This window comes from Coregonus clupeaformis, chromosome 1, assembly GCF_020615455.1.
Source record: "Coregonus clupeaformis isolate EN_2021a chromosome 1, ASM2061545v1, whole genome shotgun sequence".
Classification (NCBI taxonomy): domain Eukaryota; kingdom Metazoa; phylum Chordata; class Actinopteri; order Salmoniformes; family Salmonidae; genus Coregonus; species Coregonus clupeaformis.
In genome coordinates, this window is record NC_059192.1 from 53,620,801 (window position 1) to 53,641,870 (window position 21,070).

The 21,070-nt window shown below is 41.3% G+C and overlaps 1 long non-coding RNA gene across 1 annotated transcript; it reads left to right on the plus strand.

The window, feature by feature from the left end:
* Positions 1 to 6,068: 6,068 nt before the first annotated feature.
* On the plus strand, positions 6,069 to 10,602 carry LOC121583040. Its single transcript, XR_006003434.1, has 3 exons — positions 6,069 to 7,020; positions 7,403 to 7,492; positions 9,972 to 10,602. It is a non-coding gene; the product is annotated as an uncharacterized LOC121583040 (long non-coding RNA).
* The last annotated feature ends 10,468 nt before the right edge of the window (positions 10,603 to 21,070 follow it).

Here is a 21,070-nt window from a genome sequence, read left to right on the forward strand (position 1 = left end):
CTCGCTGGCACGCCATAATACGATAATAACAAGGATAAAGACAAATGATCAATTTACTGTGAGTTGGAGGTTGCAATCTTTCAGCAAAGGAAAGAGCACAACATGTACATAATGGAGATATCTCACACTCACTCCCCCTCCCTCTCTCTCAATTATTTACCTGCTCTCTCTGTCCTTCTTTCTCTCTGCTTCCCCTCTCATATGTCTGCCATATTAAGCTATGACCCCCCACCAAGCAACACTCTCTCTCTCTCTCTCTCTCTCTCTCTCTCTCTCTCTCTCTCTCTCTCTCTCTCTCTCTCTCTCTCTCTCTCTCTCTCTCTCTCTCTCTCTCTCTCTCTCCCATACACCCTCCTCAAAGTGCAGTGCCTTCTTTAGGCAAAACAAAAAACCCTTTCCCTGCAGAAAAACAGGGGCGCCTCATTCAGGTGCGCACTCCCTCACCCCTCCTCCACTCCACTCACCCCATGTGCCCCCTAAGTGGCACTAACTGTCTAAGTTCAGACAGTTGCAGACCTTTGTCTGGCAGTCCCCACTGGAGAGGCATCATGAGGGTCTGTCATTGTCCCCTGTCTCTTTTCTCCTCCACCTCTGAAAAACAGCTTGTTGTTCTACCTGTTTTATGGAGATGTAACTTGCAGTTAGGGGGTTAATGTGTGTGTGTGTGTGTGTGTGTGTGTGTGTGTGTGTGTGTGTGTGTGTGTGTGTGTGTGTGTGTGTGTGTGTGTGTGTGTGTGTGTGTGTGTGTGTGTGTGTGTGTGTGTGTGTGTGTGTGTGTGTGTGTGTGTGTGTGTGTGTGTCATCACCGGTTCCCTGTTTATTAGGAAAGAAAGAACAATTGTATGATTTCTAACTAATATGAGGTATAAAAAGATCATTCAAATAATGACAGTGTTATCAAGGGAGAACTAGGCTACTGCTCAAACTCTCAGGAGTGATGTGTCTAGGCCTTATAGAAAGTGGAAGTTAAAAAATATATATTGTAACTGTCCCACCCATGGCAAGTTAAAATGTGATTATTTGATTTCCCTCTCACTCCAAAATTCTCTCCTAATACATTTGAATGGAAGATGCTTTTTGCTTATTTGTTAACATCGCCCTTCAAGATTAACTTTCAACAAGAAGTTACGTTTCAAATTATCTTCATTTGGTGAGTGGCAATGTTTTTTACACCTCGCTTGCTCTTAACTATCTCTTTGAAAATAATGTGTGTGAAACGTTGTTGCATTTAAACTTTAGATTACCGGTTACTTTGTGTGCTAAACATGATAAAATATGTTTGCAATAGGATGTAATAGTTGTACATTTCGATTTGGAAATGCTTCATGGTTGTGTTTATGTTATGATTAGGGGCCTACTGGCCTATTATGAATGGGTTGTTTTTACCAGTATGTTGTGTATGACTGCTCCCTTTCTAGCAGCCATGTCTATGTGTTTTACAAACAGTGCTCTCTCCTACATGTACAGTCGTGGTCAAAAGTTTTGAGAATGACACAAGTATTGGTCTTCACAAAGTTTGCTGCTTCAGTGTTATGAGATATTTTTGTCAGATGTTACTATGGTATACTGAAGTATAATTACAAGCATTCCATAAGTGTCAAAGGCTTTTATTGACAATTACATTCAGTTTATGCAAAGAGTCAATATTTGCAGTGTTGACCCTTCTTTTTCAAGACCTCTGCAATCCGCCCTGGCATGCTGTCTATTAACTTCTGGGCCACATCCTGACTGATGGCAGCCCATTCTTGCATAATTGTCAGAATTTGTGGGGTTTTGTTTGTCCACCCGCCTTGAGGATCGACCACAAGTTCTCAATGGGATTAAGGTCGGCACTGTAAACAAAGATTTAGACTTTTAGTTCTTTCAACTTGTTTTTGTGAGTCAGGTCTACTAAAATGAGCAAAAAAATTCAGCCAACAAGAAATTTCAAGTTTTTCGTCTAATCAACTTGTCATTAATTCCAAATGAGTGAAATCAACTAAATATGTTGAGTTGGCATAATAAATGACATGTTCTGAAACATTTCCACATGCGCAGTATACTATGCATGGCATGTCTTCACAAGACCTCACTTCGTGTGTCAGTTGCAGAATATGTGTTAGTCTATTGTGTAAGGTGAGTAAATAATCATAACTTCAAGTACATCAATTTGTGTGCTAGTTCAAAACTGCTTGCGTTGTTGCATTTGGGTAAAATAATTTACTACATCTATTTTGGTTGTCGATCTATTTTTGTAGTCGATCTAGTTTGTTAGATAATCTAACAGGCTATTTAGCTAGCTAAAGAAACAATCACTAGCAAACTACATTTTTTACAGTAAAGGATATTGCTATTTTGTAATTTTTAGACCAAATAGATTATATTGAATATTTTGATTAGCTACAGTAGTTAGCTAGCAAAATATTTTTGTCTAGCTTCTACTTAATATTCTGGCAGCTTCAACAACATTACTGAATGTTGTCTTTTTGTGTCTTATTATGTATTATATGTAGCAGCACTATGGCACGTAGCGAACGTTTCATGCATATAAAACAAAGCTAAGGTAGTCAACTAGCTCATATTAGCCAGCTAACTTTGAGCTAAAAGGTTTAGCTAAGTGCCATAGCATAATTGACTGAAAGTGTAATATTAATGCTGCATTAGCTAGTTAGGGACTCACGCCAAATGGAATTTACTAACTTAGCATAGGGTGACCAGATTTTCAAACTCCCAAACCCAGACACTTAAGTGTACCGCACGTAAATGTATGCGCACATGTATACGCTTCAGGGACTTGCGTTAATGCACGCGCACATGTATGCGCTTCAGGGACATGCGCAGGTTTCAGATCGGTGTCACCTGCGTTAGCCCTGCAGAAGTAGCTAGCTGGCAACGGCGCTACTTCCCGCCTGTAGCCACCGCTTATATTTGGCATAATTAATGTGAACTTTTATATCACTATTGCCAACGTGCGCGAATGAAAATGTAGTTCTGCAGTGTGTGCAGAATGCCGCATTTTCGTTGCAGGTTACTTCACGGAGGAAAGGATAGGCCTTCTGGAGGTATTTAGAAAATACATTATTTCTTCTCGGCCAGAGAGTGAACACATTATATTTTGTCTATTTTCATTTTTAGCTCAATGTGATGGATTTGGATGGCAATGATTTTGGAATTCCTTGCTCAACCCCATTTAGGTATTAGAAAATGTAATCTTGGCGCCCAATATGACATTATTTTTGTCAGTGGTCTAGTGTTGTACAAACATGCATATGATAATCCACAATGACCCATTTACTTTTTTCTTCACAGGACAGTGGTCTGAATTTGTGTGTCGAGGTATCCATTTCATAAGGTACACTTTCATATGAAGTGGATTTGCAAGTTTTGCACATTTTCATCAGCTAACCAGCGCACCATAATAAGACACTACAAGTTGAAACACGGTCATTATAGTAGATCTTGCCTCTTACCTTGCATATATACTGACTGTCTGTTCTTTCAAGACACAATCAGCTTTAAAGACTCATTTGTTGAAACATGAAACATTGACACATGAATCTCAAGATGCAGTGACTTGTCGAGTGCAGTGTGAACTTTGTGATTTTTCAGAGCCTTGCAGTCTTAAACATTACTTTGTTCATTTGGGAGGTCATTTAAAAAATAAGGAAAAGCTGAGGTGCCCCTTTCAACAATGTACTGTACATTCAAGTCTAGTGTGTATACTACCTTTAGAGCACATAAATGTAGATATCACAATTCTTCTAGATTAAATGATTTGAGAGCAGAGTTAATTTGTGTTCGTAGTTTACCAGCTGCAGCCAATGGGGGGCATACTGAAGATGCAGTTCTTTTAGATAGTGATGTCATTTCAGATTGAGGATTTTTAGAAGACAATGAAGATTATGGAAAGTCTATTAAGCATAGACTGGCCTCCTTATTCTTACGAATGCTAACAGTCTTGCATGTCTCAAAGTCAGCCATTCAGGAAATAGATGATGAACTGTATGAAAAATTGGCACTCTATCTGGAGATATCAGCAAGAGGACTATTGAAAATCTGTTAAAACAGCACAATTTAGATACTAACGACTCTGTTTTAGGTTTGATAAATAAGGCATTAGAGGAAACAAATCCACTTGGTTTGCTTTCAAGGAGTTGTTCTCTTGCCACTGCCCACAAAAGGTCAACTTTTTTAAAGGTAATTTCTCTGTTATAGAAGCAGTAGAATATGTATTAGATGTAGACTGCAAAAAAAACATTTTGTATATGTGCCTATATTAAGTGTCATAACTGAGTTGCTAAGCCAGAATGATATCCTTGACAAAGTATTAGTTGAAGAATCTTGTACTAAATCACAGTCTGGTCAGTTTAAGTCATTTCATGATGGCTCATTCTTTAAAGAAAATCCACTGTTCTCACGAGATGAGCTCTCAATTGCGTCTGGCTTGTATATTGATGATTTTGAGGTTTGTAACCCATTAGGCACCTCAAGGAAAAAAGGAGCTCTCAAGGAGCCTCTCTCTCTTCTATCTACCTTGCAGTTTTGTGTAACAGTAATGACGTAAAAACATTTGGTTATGATACAATTTTAGACCCACTTTTGAAAGACATAGAGCTACTTGAAAATCACGGGGTGTTTATCCAGCGTTCGGGGGGAAATATTAGTGGTACCGTACTCTTTGTCTCTGCTGATAACTTGGGGGCCCATTCACTTGCTGGTTTTCAGGAATCCTTTAATGTCGACAAATTTTGTAGATTTTGTTTGGTCAGCCGTAAGGATATTCAGACAACTGAATTAAGAAGTGGGTCAGTCCCGCTTAGGACAAAATTGTCCCACGAAGCCAATGTTTTGGAGCTTAAAGAAAATAAAACTATACCATGTGTAGATGGTGTAAAAAGGGACTGAGTTTTAAACAGGTTGAGCTACTTTCACTCAACTACAGGGTTCCCACCTGGCTTTCTTCACAACCTTTTAGAGGGAATTGTGCCTGTCCAACTTAGTTTGTGTCTGGGCAAGTTGTTCTAATAAATACTTCACATTAGACAAGTTAAATAGTACAATTCAACACTTCCCATACTCATTCTCAGATAAGACTAACCGACCCCAAAGAGTAACTCAGACTTTTCGAGTTAACGGAACAATTGGTGGAAACGGACATGAGAATTGGACTCTTTTAAGGCTGTTGCCCTTGATGATTGGTGAACTAGTCCCAGATAATGACAACATGTGGAGAGTACTTCTTGAATTGAAAGATATTGTAGAACTTTTGTCCTCGTCTGTGTACACAACTGAGTCGCTGTGCTATTTGGAATATAACATCTCAGTCCATAGGCAGTTGCTGCAGGAGGTGTTTCCTGATTTTCGTTTAAGACCAAAACATCATTTTTTGGAACATTATCCCTACTTCATCCGTTGATTTGGACCTTTGGTTGACTGTTGGACTATCCGTTTTGAAGCTAAGCAAAGTTTTTTCAAAAAGGTTGTCCGTGATGCGAGCAATTTAAAAAACATTTTGCTCACATTAGCCAGAAGACACCAACTCATGCTGGCTTACTTCTTGGACATGCCCAGCCTTTTTAAGCCCCCTTTGGAAGTTGTGAATGTGTCTCTCGTTTCTCCAGACATTTTGGATAAGACAATTAAACAAGCTATTAAGTTAAAATATAAAGATGTGGAATCTGTATATCTTGCTTCCAGTGTTTCTATACATGGCACAAAGTACACTGAGGGCATGTTTGTGTCTATTGGTAAGACAAGTGGACTCCCTGACTTTGGCAAAATTGTGAAAGTTCTAATTGTAGCAGAAACGGCATCCTTCATTGTTGAACCGTATTTCACCTGGTACCTGGAACACCTCAGGAGCTATGAACTCACCAAGAAGCCTTCCAAATAACTCTTTGTAGCAGAACTAGAACAACTAAACTGCTACTCCCCGCTCTCATCCAACCTTTTACAAGGAAGACTTCTGGTTTCACCCAAGAGCTTTCTACTCCACTGAGGGTTTTGTTAAGAAAACGTATTTTATGTTTGCCTTGTTAGTAATTGTTTAAAACTGTTTCTCACTTTTTTGTCTGTACAACAGCCAGCATGTTGCTTCATGTATTCCTTGTGGATGATGACATCCGGAGAGTTCAAATTGAAATACTTCCAGAGACGGTTGATGAACTGAAGACTGTGCTTAAGAGCAAACTCATCCTGGAGGGTGAGATGATCATCCAATTTCAGGATCCAGAAGCTACCTACAGAAAGGGTGAAATTGAAGATTATAATGAAGGCACCACCCAGCTCACCCCAATCGGACTACACTTTGGACACAGGTAGTGTGGACACCTCCAGCTGCTCATCAGGACAGACTTCATCACCCAGCGGTCGTTCAAAGCACTGGCCTGAATCATTTGTCATACCAAGCTTTTCTTATGACATAGAGTTGAAGCTCAGAAAATGAAATTATGCCTTTGAAAACAATGGTTCACTGTTGACCATTACCAATGATGTCAAGACTGACATTCTGGACAAGCTTGGACGTGCAATGTATGACTTTAATGCATATCCAACCCAGAAACAAGTTGAAGAAGTTACAAAAGCCCTTATAAAAAAGCATCCTTGCTTAAGAGAGCCAGGGTCCACAGAGGGATGGTACTGTTGGAAGTTTAGCCTCGGTTTTAAGATGGGAAATCTTCGTCAAAAGTATCGCCTAGCTGTAAGTCCTGAGCTAAGAATCAACAGCAAAAGGTCATCGGGTGCAGGGAGTGGAGCCAAGAAACTGAAAAAAGCTAAACGGTCAGAGATCAATTTCCTTCCAGATATTCCTCAAGGGAGAACTCTCGACAGCCTGGAAGAGGAGAGAAAAACTTTGGAAGATGAGATAAAGAAGAAGAAGCCAGACCTGAAAAGGATTGATTCACTGATGAGACGCACATTTGCGCTGCGGAGACAGGAAATAGTTGAAAACGAGCCACTGTTGTCTGACGTGAGTTGTACAGAGCTCAAGGTGGTCGCGTCACACAACTTCAACGTCTGTTGGAGTCTTTGGGTGTTCAAGTAAGTGAAAAAGTCACACCTATTTAAAATGACACAATAGTTTTATTCTGATAGTATGTTTGTGTTATTTTTTTACCAAGCATTATTTCTTACGGTCTCATTCGGACTTATCAGCAACTGTAAGGCAAGGTTCATCAACTCTGGTCCCAAAACACTTCAGAAATGTTATTTTACCTAGTAGATAATTGCAATCACCTGCTTTCCTCAGGTCTAAATCAGTCCCTTATTAGAAAGGGAGAACAAAAATCAGAAGTGTTTCGGCCCTTCAGGACCAGAGTTGTAAGGGAACAAATAGATTGATAGTATTGCGGGTGCAAGGAGTCTGCAAAGAAAGTAGAAGTTGGTCCTGCTTTTGTTAATTTGTGGTTTCATGTTGTCTCAGAACTCCAAACAGAACAAAAGAGCTGCAGCGCTGCTTGGGCTGCCACACTTCATGAAAGAAGACCCCTCCAACTTCATCAAGTTCTGCCAGGTGTGTTGGACAGTTGATAGAAACATGTCATTGTGTGTTAACCCTTGGGAGACTATATATTTAATTTTTCATAAAATCTGCCTAGATCTTCACTTTATGGCCTCCAAAATGGTCCCCCTTTGTTATAATGAATATACTACTGAATTCAGCTGAATCTCAACTGCACAGAACAGAGTTGAAAACACAATTGAGACAGTTGACATTATTTTTGAGAATGTTAAATATCTTATTCTTGACTTAGAAGTTGACATTTAGAGAGAAATCCAAAAAACGTATGTTCATTCCTTCAGCTGGATATACTGGTCCACTTTGCGCTCACGTTACTCAGCCTGTGTAACTTTAGCAGAATGGCTAGAGTATCAGGAAAAAAAATGATACGTTTCTATAGATATACAGTGGGGAGAAGTATTTGATACACTGTCGATTTTGCAGGTTTTCCTACTTACAAAGCATGTAGAGGTCTGTCATTTTTATCATAGGTACACATCAACTGTGAGAGACGGAATCTAAAACGACAATCCAGAAAATCACATTGTATGATTTTTAAGTAATTCATTTGCATTTTATTGCATGACATAAGTATTTGATACATCAGAAAAGCAGAACTTAATAGTTGGTACAGAAATCTTTGTTTGCAATTACAGAGATCATACGTTGGCCCACTCCTCCATACAGACCTTCTCCAGATCTTTCAGGTTTCGGGGCTGTCGCTGGGCAATACGGACTTTCAGCTCCCTCCAAAGATTTTCTATTGGGTTCAGGTCTGGAGACTGGCTAGGCCACTCCAGGACCTTGAGATGCTTCTTATGGAGCCATTCCTTAGTTGCCCTGGCTGTGTGTTTCGGGTCGTTGTCATGCTGGAAGACCCAGCCACGACCCATCTTCAATGCTCTTACTAAGGGAAGGAGGTTGTTGGCCAAGATCTCGCGATACATGGCCCCATCCATCCTCCCCTCAATACGGTGCAGTCGTCCTGTCCCCTTTGCAGAAAAGCATCCCCAAAGAATGATGTTTCAACCTCCATGCTTCACGGTTGGGATGGCGTTCTTGGGGTTGTACTCATCCTTTTTCTTCCTCCAAACACGGCGAGTGGAGTTTAGACCAAAAAGCTATATTTTTGTCTCATCAGACCACATGACCTTCTCCCATTCCTCCTCTGGATCATCCAGATGGTCATTGGCAAACTTCAGACGGGCCTGGACATACGCTGGCTTGAGCAGGGGGACCTTGCGTGCGCTGCAGGATTTTAATCCTTGACGGCGTAGTGTGTTACTAATGGTTTTCTTTGAGACTGTGGTCCCATCTCTCTTCAGGTCATTGACCAGGTCCTGCCGTGTAGTTCTGGGCTGATCCCTCGCCTTCCTCATGATCATTGATGCCCCTCGAGGTGAGATCTTGCATGGAGCCCCAGACCGAGGGTGATTGACCGTCATCTTGAACTTCTTCCATTTTCTAATAATTGCGCCAACAGTTGTTGCCTTCTCACCAAGCTGCTTGCCTATTGTCCTGTAGCCCATCCCAGCCTTGTGCAGGTCTACAATTTTATCCCTGATGTCCTTACACAGCTCTCTGGTCTTGGCCATTGTGGAGAGGTTGGAGTCTGTTTGATTGAGTGTGTGGACAGGTGTCTTTTATACAGGTAACGAGTTCAAACAGGTGCAGTTAATACAGGTAATGAGTGGAGAACAGGAGGGCTTCTTAAAGAAAAACGAACAGGTCTGTGAGAGTTGGAATTCTTACTGGTTGGTAGGTGATCAAATACTTATGTCATGCAATAAAATGCAAATTAATTACTTAAAAATCATACAATGTGATTTTCTGGATTTTTGTTTTAGATTCCGTCTCTCACAGTTGAAGTGTACCTATGATAAAAAGTACAGACCTCTACATGCTTTGTAAGTAGGAAAACCTGCAAAATCAGCAGTGTATCAAATACTTGTTCTCCCCACTGTATCTATTACGTTTTTTATTCGACGACATGTAAACTATGCAAACTGTCCACGCCGGCGCGGATTCCAACTCCCAAGGGTTAATGCGATGTTGTTCTGATATCACCCACCTTTTTGTGGAAGCTTTAAAGTCGTTTTGAGACCTAGATATTACAACTATTACAATATTACCCATAAATAAAATGGTAAATGTACTGCATTTATATAGCGCTTTTCTAACCAATGGCCACTCAAAGCACTTTACAGTGCCTCACATTCACTCATTCATACACCGACGGCGGTGTCAGCCATGCAAGGCGCCAGCCAGCTCGTCGGGAGCAGCTGGTGTTAGCTGGTGTATTGCTCATTGATACCTCGAAACTTGGCCAGTGGGAACCGGGGATCGAACCACCAACCTCCCGGTTGCTAGACAACCTTATTCGACCCACTGAGCCACTGTCGCTCCATGTATTGTGTTTCAGGATGTAGGGCAAGTTTTGAATACTGATGTTAGACAGATTAGTAATTCAGTGTTGTATGATACCTTTCAGGCTTCTGATTCCAAGGAGGGAGTTGTGACAGGAGTGGATGTTGGAGTTCTGATTGTCAGAGAAGACGGAGAAGAGGCTGTGTTACCAAATAATGTTCTGGATGTTTCTGTTATTCTGGAGGGGCACATTGTTTTGAATGAACTAAGTGATGTACCTTCTGCTTTCAGTGTTTTGGTGGGTCTACTTTACAGCCTAAATATTGATTATCCAAAGGGATTGAAATATACCTTTGAGGTCCTCCAGAAGGTTCTGATGGACGTTGGTGGGGGGACCTGCTCTGCACATGCTCTTGGACTACGAAACAAATTGCTTCAGGGCACATTATAGAGGCAAGTTGAGAAACACAACAAGGCAGCCAGCCTACTGTTATAGTTGAAACCAATGAGCCATCTACACAGAAACACTGTGTCACAGGGACATAGTAACGTTGTTGTTCAGATATCGCCCACCTTTTTGTGGTTTAAAGACCATAGGCATTAGTAATTAAGTTGTATGATACCTTTCAGGCCTATGATTCCAAGGTGGTAGTAGTGACACTGTTATAGTGTCACAACTCTGTTATAGTTGATATGTTTTGTTTATTAATGGCCTTGATCGTTTTGGGAAATTGTTGATTTTATATATTTTTTTCATTTTTAGAACAATGGTAAATTCCATGCATATAGTTTATGTACAGGACTTTGTTGTTTTGCATATTTGGAAATGTGTATGGTTCAAAATAATGTTACAATTTTATTATTGTCTGTAGGACAATTGTTAAAATAAATTTGCACTTTTAATAGTGAAATCTTGTTTCGGAGAGTTTTCAGTTGATCCTGTAGGAACACTTTTGTTGTTATTGCAAATGTTAACGGCCAAGGAAGTTGACTAAATTTAAGATCGCTAGTAGGGCCAACTTTCTGTAAAAGTTACCTGGTTGCCTTAGGACTTTAAGTTCACTCAACAAGATGCTAAGTTGAAATGCATTGAATAACTTTGTTGGAACTACTACAATAGATAGTTGATAAGACCACAAATATTTAGTTTGCAGAACTAATTTTTTTAAGTTTGACAAACTTTAATTTGAGATGAGGGAACTAAAACTACTTTGTTGGTTCAACATAAACATCACTTCATTAGACTAAATATTCTATGTTGATTCAATGGTTTATCATCAGTCAGGGAAGTAATCTGAACTTCTTATTTTAATTTGGACAAACTGAAGTGTGTGTTTAAATAACTTGAGATCCTTTGCTTAACTTAATCAAAACTTTAAGGCAACCAGGTAACTTATTTTTTTTGTTCAGTCAACTGGTACTTTTTTACAGTGTTTCCTGGCCATGGACCCAAAATGTTGATGTTTTGTTCCCCGAGCCACTTAGTTATCACTTTTGCCTAATGGCAAGGTGCTCCATCATGCTGGAAAAGGCATTGGTCGTCACCAAACTGTTCTTGGATGGTTGGGAGAAGTTGCTCTCGGAGGATGTGTTGGTACCATTCTTTTTTCATGGCTGTGTTCTTAGACAAAATTGCTGAGAAGCAACCCCACACATGAATGGTCTCAGGATGCTTTACTGTTGGCATGACACAGGACTGATGGTAGCTGTCACCTTGTCTTCTCCGGACAAGGTGTTTTCCGGATGCCCCAAACAATCGGAAAGGGGATTCATCACAGAAAATGACTTTACCCCAGTCCTCAGCAGTCCAATCCCTGTACCTTTTGCAGAATATGTCTGTCCCTGATGTTTTTCCTGGAGAGAAGTGGCTTCTTTGCTGCCCTTCTTGACACCAGGCCATTCTCCAAAAGTATTCGCCTCACTGTGTGTGCAGATGCACTCACACCTGCCTGCTGCCATTCCTGAGCAAGCTCTGCACTGGTGGTGCCCCGATCCTGCAGCTGAATCAACTTTAGGAGACGGTCCTGGCGCTTTCTGGACTTTCTTGGGCATCCTGACGCCTTCTTCACAACAATTGAACCTCTCTCCTTGAAGTTCTTGATGATCCGATAAATGGTTGATTTAGGTACAATCTTACTAGCAGCAATATCCTTGCCTGTGAAGCCCTTTTTGTGCAAAGCAATGATGACGGCACGTGTTTCCTTGCAGGTAACCATGGTTAACAGAGGAAGAACAATGATTTCAAGCACCACCCTCCTTTTAAAGCTTCCAGTCTGTTATTCTAACTCAATCAGCATTACAGAGTGATCTTCAGCCTTGTCCTCATCAACACTCTCACCTGTGTTAACGAGAGAATCACTGACATGATGGCAGCTGGTCCTTTTGTGGCAGGGCTGAAATGTAGTGAAAAAGTTTTTGGGGGATTAAGTTCATTTCCAATGCAAAGAGGGACATTAGAGCTAGATATAATGTGGTTTGCATTAAGTGATGATGTTTCTGTTATTGTTCTAGATTTTTCTGTTTAACCTTTGAAGTTTTGGAAGATTTTTTCCCCACTGAAGGCCTAGGTCCAATAGTCATGGTTCGCCACGGAGTACATTGGATAGTTGTCGTCACCAATTATGTTAGTGAAAAATAATAGGACTAATTGCAGGGGTCGGCTTGCCAAATGCAGAGGAACGGTTTCAGATTCATAATTCACAGCAATTTGGGCTGGATCAATGGAGGTGTGAAACAATTAAATAATGCAATAAACAACGATTGTATCTAAAAGCACAAAGTAATCACACATAATCATGACAGTTGCTTTATTTAGCGTGCACACAGGGTCTAGAATGATGCGGCAGCAGCTTTTTGGTATAATGATCAGTGTCATTACGTGCATTCAGCAGCATTAGCCCTATTCCCCCAGTGATTGAGGACTCACACACGCACACGCACACTCACATTGGTTGGTCCATCCGGGCAATAGCACCGAGCGGAGTGTGGTAGCGGTGTTGGTCGTTGAGGAGAGGCGAGAGGGCAAAGGGACGTGCTGCTGTAATGCATTTACTAATAACTGTTTATTATTGTTCGATCCCCAGGGTAGCACTTTATGGAAATGACTGTTTTTGTAGGGGAAGGGTCATATTGTGTGATTTGAAAATGAGCTTTGGAGATTTTCAGCCACTGTGTCCACCTTGCTGTTTTACATATTGTACTGTTGTTTGTAGTGTAAGTTTATGAACAAAAAAGGTTTCATATTCATATGGTGGACGACAACACATGCATTTTACTCACCCAAAAAAATCCACTCTTTGCATGTGGCTTTTTTCCATGGAAATATTATGCGTCTCAAAAAGGGATTAGTATGTGGCTGTAACACAAAACAGGGAAAAATGAACCAACACATATTTACAAATTACAGTTCTGACAGATATTCAAACAAGTCGACAGATATATGAGGAGTCCCTGGCTTGCTTCAACACTTTTTCTTGTTTCTGACAGTCTTGATGACTATAGTCTGTTTGTTTTAGGGGAGAGAGAAGACATACTGTGATGGTGCTTGGAAACATCAGCAGAACTTGGTCAACCTCTGCATATATTTGTGCACTTAAATGACAAGCATTGTTAAATTCACTGACCTCAAGTGAGAAGATCTCTGAAGCTAATCCTTCCATTCCAGATCCAAACTCCAGTGGTTTTGGCTCAAGAGATTGTCTGTCTGTCTGGGGTGTCTGCAGGAGGATCCATGCCATGGCCCAGAGAGGAGCCTCACAAACTTCGGGACTAACCTGGCCCAACCAAGAATGGCCTCAGACAATTACATTGATGGAAGTTACAATCTATCTGCAATATTAAACTGATCTATCCCCAAAGAGAAATTACTTTTTTTTTTTAAATAAAAAAAAGAAGAATGGCCTCACTGGACCACATTGGAACTCTGTGGACTGCACCAGACTACCCTGGACTACCATAGACTTCACCGCACTACCTCAGCTCTATGGGGAACAAATACATTTCCATTGTGTATAACTGGGAGAAAGGGAGAGAGAAATCAAAAAGTGATTGAGAGTGGGAAAGAGATGAAAGAGAATGGTGGGATGGACAAAGAGAGAAAGAGATGATGCAGAGAGAGAAAGAGAGGAGGAGAAAGAGATGGAGGGACAGAAAAGAGGAAGCTGTCAGGCTGGTGGGGGGAGACAGAAATGGAGTAGTGACACTAGGCAGCCAGCAGAACTGTAATTAATGAACAAGTTTCTAATGATTAACTTTTATTAAGCTATACTCCTGAGTCCGCCAGCCGCCAGGTAATGAGCGTGGCCTGGAGAGGAGAGAGCAGAACCCATTGAAGAATATGATGTAAGGTTGTTTGTATCTTGTTAAAAATTTCAAAAAGTAGAACCACAACCAACTAGACTAGACATGTCTTTGGTGGTGATTTAATGAGTGATTCCAAAAACAAGCATTTTTTTCCCCCTTTCTCAATATTATAATATTTTCCGCAAGTAGGACTACAAGTAAATCACAACAAAAAAGGTGAAGGTATACAGTGCATACGGAAAGTATTCAGACCCCTTGACTTTTTCCAAAATGTTTTACGTTACAGCCTTATTCTAAAACTGATTAATTTTTTTTATTTTATTCGCTCATCAATCTACACAAAAGACCCCATAATGACAAAGCAAAAACAGGTTTTTAGAAATGTTTGAAAGAAATATGTACAGTACATGTCAAAAGTGTTTACTATTTTCTACATTGTAGAATACTAGTGAAGACCTCAAAACTATGAAATAACAATAATAATAATAATAATAATAATAATAATAATAATATATAACAAATAACACATATTTAATCATGTAGTAACAAAAAAAGTGTTAAACAAATCAAAATATATTTTATATTTGAGAATCTTCAAAGTACCCACCCTTTGCCTTGATGACAGCTTTGCACACTCTTGGAATTCTCTCAACCAGCTTCAATTAACAGGTGTGCCTTCCTAAAAGTTAATTTGTGGAATTTCTTTCATTCTTAATGCGTTTGAGCCAATCACTTGTGTCGTGACAAGGTAATGGTGGTATACAGAAGATAGCCCTGTTTGGTAAAAGACCAAGTCCATATTATGGCAAGAACGGCTCAAATAAGCAAAGAGAAACAACAGTCCATCATTACTTTAAGACATGAAGGTCAGTCAATACGGAACATTTCAAGAACTTTGAAAGTTTCTTCAAGTGCAGTCGCAAAAACCATCAAGACCTATGATGAGACTGGCTCTCATGAGGACCGCCAAAGGAAAGGAAGACCCAGAGTTACCTCTGCTGCAGAGGATAAGTCCATTAGAGTTACCAGCCTCAGCAATCGGCAAATAACTGCACCTCGGATTGCAGCCCAAATAAATGCTTCACAGAGTTCAAGTAACAGAAACATCTCAACATCAGCTGTTCAGAGGAGACTGCGTGAATCAGGCCTTCATGGTCGAATTGCTGCAAAGAAACCACTACTAAAGGACACCAATAAGAAGAAGAGACTTGCTTGGGCCAAGAAACACGAGCAATGGACATTAGACGGGTGTAAATCTTTCCTTTGGTCTGGAGTCCAAATTGGAGATTATTGGTTCCAACTGGCATGTCTTTGTGAGACGCAGAGTGTGGTTCCCACCGTGAAGCATGGAGGAGGAGGTGTGATGGTGTGGGGGTGCTTTGCTGGTGATAATGTCTGTGATTTATTTAGAATTCAAGGCACACTTAACCAGCATGGCTACCACAGCATTCTGCAGCAATAAACATGCCATCTGGTTTGCGCTTAGTGGGACTATCATTTGTTTTTCATCACCTCCAGGCTGTGTAAGGGCTATTTGACCAAGGAGGAGAGTGATGGAGGGCTGCTTTAGATGACCTGGCCTCCACAATCACCCGAACTCAACCCAATTGAGATGGTTTGGGAAGAGTTGGACCGCAGAGTAGTAAAGCAGCTAACCAGTGTTCAGAATACAGTGGGGAAAAAAAGTATTTAGTCAGCCACCAATTGTGCAAGTTCTCCCACATAAAAAGATGAGAGAGGCCTGTAATTTTCATCATAGGTACACGTCAACTATGACAGACAAATTGAGAATTTCTTTTCCAGAAAATCACATTGTAGGATTTTTTATGAATTTATTTGCAAATTATGGTGGAAAATAAGTATTTGGTCACCTACAAACAAGCAAGATTTCTGGCTCTCACAGACCTGTAACTTCTTCTTTAAGAGGCTCCTCTGTCCTCCACTCGTTACCTGTATTAATGGCACCTGTTTGAACTTGTTATCAGTATAAAAGACACCTGTCCACAACCTCAAACAGTCACACTCCAAACTCCACTATGGCCAAGACCAAAGAGCTGTCAAAGGACACCAGAAACAAAATTGTAGACCTGCACCAGGCTGGGAAGACTGAATCTGCAATAGGTAAACAGCTTGGTTTGAAGAAATCAACTGTGGGAGCAATTATTAGGAAATGGAAGACATACAAGACCACTGATAATCTCCCTCGATCTGGGGCTCCACGCAAGATCTCACCCCCGTGGGGTCAAAATGATCACAAGAACGGTGAGCAAAAATCCCAGAACCACACGGGGGGACCTAGTGAATGACCTGCAGAGAGCTGGGACCAAAGTAACAAAGCCTACCATCAGTAACACACTACGCCGCCAGGGACTCAATTCCTGCAGTGCCAGATGTGTCCCCCTGCTTAAGCCAGTACATGTCCAGGCCCGTCTGGAGTTTGCTAGAGTGCATTTGGATGATCCAGAAGAGGATTGGGAGAATGTCATATGGTCAGATGAAACAAAAATAAAAACTTTTTGGTAAAAACTCAACTCGTCGTGTTTGGAGGACAAAGAATGCTGAGTTGCATCCAAAGAACACCATACCTACTGTGAAGCATGGGGGTGGAAACATCATGCCTTGGGGCTGTTTTTCTGCAAAGGGACCAGGACGACTGATCCGTGTAAAGGAAAGAATGAATGGGGCCATGTATTGTGAGATTTTGAGTGAAAACCTCCTTCCATCAGCAAGGGCATTGAAGATGAAACGTGGCTGGGTCTTTCAGCATGACAATGATCCTAAACACACCGCCCGGGCAACGAAGGAGTGGCTTCGTAAGAAGCATTTCAAGGTCCTGGAGTGGCCTAGCCAGTCTCCAGATCTCAACCCCATAGAAAATCTTTGGAGGGAGTTGAAAGTCCGTGTTGCCCAGCGACAGCCCCAAAACATCACTGCTCTAGAGGAGATCTGCATGGAGGAATGGGCCAAAATACCAGCAACAGTGTGTGAAAACCTTGTGAAGACTTACAGAAAACGTTTGACCTGTGTCATTGCCAACAATGGGTATATAACAAAGTATTGAGAAACTTTTGTTATTGAAATTCTCATTTTGTCTGTCATAGTTGACGTGTACCTATGATGAAAATAACAGGCCTCTCTCATCTTTTTAAGTGGGAGAACTTGCACAATTGGGGGCTGACTAAATACTTTTTTCCCCCACTGTATGTGGGAACTCCTTTAAGACTATTGGAAAAGCATTCCAGGTGAAGATTGTTGAGAGAATGCCAAGAGAGTGCAAATCTGTCATCAAGGCAAAGGGCGGCTACTTTGAAGAATCTAAAATACAAAGTATATTTTGATTTGTTTAACACTTTATTGGTTACTACATGATTCCATATGTGTTATTTCATAGTTTTGATGTCTTCACTACTATTCTACAATGTAGAACATAGTAAAAATAAAGAAAAACCCTTTAATGAGTAGGTGTGTCCAAACTTTTTACTGGTACTGTATATATATGTATACATATCACATTTACATAAGTATTCAGACCCTTTACTCAGTACTTTGTTGAAGCACCTTTGGCAGTGATTACAGCCTCGAGTATTCTTGGGTATGACACTTCAAGCTTGGCACACATGTATTTGGGGAGTTCCTCCCATTATTCTCTGCAGATCCTCTCAAGCTCTGTCAGGTTGGATGGGAAGCGTCGTTGCACAGCTATTTTCAGGTCACTCCAGAGATGTTCAATCAGGTTCAAGTCCGGGCTCTCAAGGACATTCAGAGATTTGTCCTGATGCCATTCCTGCGTAGTCTTAGCTGCGTGCTTAGGGTCGTTGTCCTGTTGGAAGGTGAACCTTCACCCCAGTCTGAGGTCCTGAGCGCTCTGGAGCAGTTTTTCATCAAGGATCTCTATGTGCTTTGCTCCGCTAATTTTTCCGTCAATCCTGACTAGTCTCCCATTCCCTGCCGCTGAAAAACATCCCCACAGCATGATGCTGCTGCCACCATGCTTCACTGTAGGGATGGTGCCAGGGTTCCTCCAGACATGACGCTTGGCATTCAGGCCAAAGAGTTCAATCTTGGTTTCATCAGACCAGAGAATCTTGTTTCTCATGGTCTGAGAATCCTTTAGGTGCCTTTTGGTAAACTCCAAGCGGGCTGTCATGTGCCATTTACTAAGGAGTGGCTTATGTCTCGCCACTCTACCATAAAGGCCTGATTGGTGGACTGCGGCAGAGATCGTTGTTCTTCTGGAAGGTTCTCCCATCTCCACAGAGGAACTCTGGAGCTCTGTCAGAGTGAATATCGGGCTCTTGGTCACCTCCCTGACCAAAGCCCTTCAACCCTGATTGCTCAATTTGGCCGGGCGGCCAGCTCTAGGAAGAGTCTTGGTGGTTCCAAACTTCTTCCATTTAAGAATGATGGAGGCCACTGTGTTCTTGGGGACCGTCAATGCTGCAGACATTTTTGGTACCCTTCCCCAGATCTGTGCCTTGACACAATCCTGTCTCGGAGCTCTATGGAGAATTCATTTGACCTCATGGCTTGGTTTTTGCTCTGACATGCACTGTCAACTGTGGGACCTTATACAGACAGGTGTGTGCCTTTCCAAATCATGTCCAATCAATTGAATTTACTACAGGTGGACTCCAATCAAGTTGTAGAAACATCTCAAAGATGATCAATGGAAACAGGAATCACCGAGTCTCAAAGCAAAGGTTCTGAGTACTTATGTAAATAAGGTGTTTCTGTTGTGTCTAAAATCCTGTTTTCACTTTGTCATTATGTGGTATTGTGTGTAGATTGATGAGGGGGAAAAAATAGATTCATAAATTTTAGAATAAGGCTGGTGCTTGGAGTCTCATCCAGGTGGATTTAGGCCCGGTGTGTTAGCTAGCGTGTCGGCTGGCCAACATTATTAGAATGACATCTGCTTTACACGTCCTATGCTCCAGAGCATACAATAATTTGACACCCATCCTCTCTCTACCTCAGCAGATCTTAGAGTTCCTCTCTGAACACTAAAGACTCCTCACTCTGAAATGAGCTGTGGATGGGCTACTCACCTCACACAGGAAGACAGAGAGATATTGAGGGGATGGGTGGGGGATCATTAGAGAGAGTTAAAGATAATTAGAGAGAGTTAGCCAGAGAGAAACAAAGGGAGAAAGATAGTGGTCTAAATATACCTGCATTTCTGTCTCTTGCTCTCTCTATGTGGCTGTCCCAGTCTTTCTATCACATTACCTCTTTATCCAACTGTTGGTCTTTCCATGTCTACTTTACTCCTCCTGCGCCCCCACCCTCCTCTCTTGCATATACAGCTTCTCTGTATAACAATATGACAATGCGGTAGATCAAGCATACGGAGCATTACAGGAGCCTAACGGTATCATCAGTTATCCAGCACCACTGAGGGGATGAGGGAGTGGGGAGGGTGGAGGGCTGCATGCAGATATCGCTATTGCATCAGCCACTATGACAAAATATCACATCAGAGAGCAGGGACCACTGTCTGGCAGCGTTCACATGAATCTTAATATGGACGCTAACACTGGCCGTTTAACATGATTGTGCATTGAGTATTTCCAAATATACTGTCTATCTATTTTGACATCAATGATAGACTGGAATACAATGGTGATGTTATCTAGTGCTTCCATACCTTTACGGACATTGGCTGCTTAAGCTTTTGATTACCTGGATATCTTCCATGTATTACACTTAGCTGTGGTTAGGTGCTGTTCCTTTCTCTGAAAACCTATATACTGGATGCACAATGGTACTGGACTTCTGATGGATCAACCCACGACCTCCATGGATTTGTATGAGTCTAGTGGAAATTGAAAACCACAGCAATGAATGGTGCACTGCTGCCATATGCGTGGGATGCACAAGCTAAAACCGTATTTCTCGTTGATGGATTATTCCTGTGTGTCCAACGTAGAGATATGTTAAAACATGAATGAAATCTAAATGAAATCTTAACTTGGTATAACCGTAGCACTGCATTGTCTCCGTGGATAACCTGTATTGCTCGTGCAGCAAGGAAATCACAGAAGTGCACAGTTTTTCGTAAAGGAGCTGTTTGCCACCTAACCGGTGTCTAATATAATATCCTGGATATAAGCATCCCCTTATGTCACTAGTGGTCTGCATACAAAACAGTACATCCACTGGGTAAGGCAGGCTATCTGTGGCTACTACTGAATAATCAATCTGATAGACAGATGCAGTCGGTGTGGCTGTCAAGCACACAGTTAGTGTTATATACAGGCTAGCGGATGTCTGAGTGTTGCCCGCTATCTGGCCAATTCAATAAGAGCAGCATTATATGTGGTTCTAACTGACTGCTCGGTCTAATCATCAATAAAGGGTCTCACTCCCCTGTGCCCCAGACAGTTCTATTTCACCAGCTGCGGCTGAGAGAGAGTCCAGTGAGTTATACACCCACAACCAACACATTTATAATGGTAATGTCATTGGTGAAGACAATCACATCATAGGAAATAGGGCAATAAGTTCATGTTCAAGTTTGTGTTATGTTATAGATAGTCTTCGAACCAGAATTAAATTACACACAAATTAAATGTTTGAACCGTAAGGTCTCTTGCATATAGTGACGGTATTGCAGCCTCTCTTAGACTGTCCAGGAGAAATCTAGCTTAGTAAAACATAAGTCCAAGATTGGGCGATAAGTCCAAGTTTATTGACTACTCTTCTCATTATCACACATCTTCTCCTGGCTTCATCAACTCAACACAGACATGGCTGTAAAGTCTACTCTTCTCTCTTCTGTCAGGGTTTGTTTATCTTTTCTCTTTTCCTTTTTTCTCTCCATCACTGAGAGACGATGAAAGCAATGAACCGGACCACAAGTCACACAGCTACGCTAGCTTGGCGATGTCGCTCCCATCCTCCATATTGACAAAAACAGGG